Below are 2208 nucleotides of genomic sequence, written 5' to 3' on the forward strand. Positions count from 1 at the left end.
CCTTCCCCTCATCCCTTTGTGTCGCACTTTGTCTTTCCTACACTGTGCGTGACATCAGGTCAGTGGTGGGCACTGAATGAGACCCCTGAGAGCCACCTTATTTCTTCCTGCCCCCCGTCTCTTCTTCAGATTAGCCGGCCTGGCATGACAGTATGGTTGCAGCATGATGTACACCAGGCCATATAATCAGAAGAGGAGCCGGGGATGCCGGCAGCTAAGAGGCGGCTCTCATGGGTCCTGTCCAGCGGCCACAGAATACTGATCTGGTTCCTGAAAATGTATTCTCCCACCTCTAATTGGATCCACTGTAAACAGACTGATGAAATATTTTACCTTCCTTTTGCTCAGGATTTACTGGAATGCGCACAGGAGAGCTGTGCTGGACACAACATCCAGCCCGAGAAGGTCTTCCTGGAGGAAATGATCCAGACGTATGAGATGATGATTGTCAGAAACGGGTAAGCTGTAACTACAGAAGTCCATGGGACGGGGGATTTATTCTTCGCTGTTTCCATTTTATACAATGGACCATGCTGCATTTTGTTTATCCCGTACAGTTTTATGTTGGTTGGAGAGCCGTTCTCTGGAAAAACGAAGGTCCTCCACGTCCTCTCTGATACGCTGTCTCTTATGAATGAGCGAGGGTGCGAAGAAGAAAAAGTGATTTACCGGACAGTGAACCCTAAAGCCATCACCATGGGGCAGCTGTTCGGGCAGTTTGATCCAGTGTCACATGAGGTTTGTCTATGATTGGAATTATTGTTTACTAGATGGTGGCCCGATTCTAACGCATTGTGTATTCTAGAATATGACAAAATCCGACAAACAAGCAAAATGAACAAAAAGCATTGAATTCAATTCTTTCTGATTTTAGAAACTGCATTAAAGAAGGGGTGCACCGGTCCTGGAGATACTGCAATACCAGGTCAATGCGTGGAGTGGACAGAGCAAGCTCTTTTTCCATCTCCCTGTTCTAAAAATCCATTTAATATATGGTCCCCAGATAGGGGACGTATCAGATATTAAACTGATAAGAACAGATTTTTTTTTTTTTTTTTTATACCATTCAGTAAAATTTTTCAAGCAACAATCAATAGTATAAAAACTCATACTACGTTGCCCAGTCTTACATCATAATGGTACTTTCTTTATTTCATATTTATAACTTTATACTGAAACAGTTGTAAGACCTTTTGAATGGACAAAAACTATAAAAACATACCATTGTCATAAAAAATGACAGATCACAACACTTAAACAAGGACTTACTGGTACTTTACCAGTAACCTCCATTTTTTGACTTTCCAAAAACCTTCTGAATCAGAGCCACCACCGCCACGGCTATCCCATAAATAAACTATGTATAACCTTGACAAAACCATCCTAACACAATTATTAACTGAGATTATTTTCCTTTTAAATAAACACAAATTCCTAACGTCCCACAGACTTTCTATTACACATGCCATTATCAACCACAACAATCTCTCTTTCACCCGGCTACTTGCACCCATCCCAAACATTACCACTCTCCAATTTATAAAATTCACGCCCGCTAGTTCCTTGCATAAACCACTCACTCCCTTCCAAACACTCTGAGCATAATCACAATTCCAAACCAAATGCATAACAGTTTCACTCGCCCCACATCCATCCCTCGGACATACCTCTGTTCTAATCAGATCCCTCCTCTTCTGTACCTCTCTCACAGGCAAAATCTCATGCAAACTCATCCATACGATATCACGCTGCCTATTCGATATTCCTTTTATACTCAGGTTCCTCCATACACACAACGCTTCACTCGATCTCAAGCCCCTAATGTTACATTCAAACTCTCTAACTCGCATCCTTCTCCTTACATTCCTTATCACTTTGAAATCACCCATAGGAACATCCAACAAATCATGCTTGACAACAAATTTTTCAACAAACTCATACCACACTGGACATTTAAACGAAACAGGCACTCTTGCATCCCTTCTCATCCATTTCAACCCAAACAACATCCATCCAGCCATATATTTAATCATATAAGCCGTCTTGTTATCCCTACCTAACAGAACAACCACTGTTTTAATAAAATTTAAACCAAGACAAATTTCAAAATTTGGGAAATCCATTCCCCCATGTTCACGTAACTTACACAAATATTCCCTTTTAAGTTTTTCCATCTTACTTCCCCAATAAAACGTAAAAATTAGCTTC

At 41.0% G+C, this 2208-nt stretch overlaps 1 non-coding gene across 1 annotated transcript; it reads right to left on the reverse strand.

Annotated features, from left to right (window-relative positions):
* Positions 1–888: 888 nt before the first annotated feature.
* Positions 889–1080, reverse strand: LOC141222142 (U2 spliceosomal RNA). Its single transcript, XR_012290008.1, has one exon. It is a non-coding gene; the product is annotated as a U2 spliceosomal RNA (small nuclear RNA).
* Positions 1081–2208: the final 1128 nt, after the last annotated feature.

The sequence above is a fragment of the Phyllobates terribilis genome, unplaced genomic scaffold (genome assembly GCF_046119375.1).
Source record: "Phyllobates terribilis strain yellow unplaced genomic scaffold, ASM4611937v1 Scaffold_342__1_contigs__length_2020279, whole genome shotgun sequence".
NCBI classification, from domain to species: Eukaryota; Metazoa; Chordata; class Amphibia; order Anura; family Dendrobatidae; genus Phyllobates; species Phyllobates terribilis.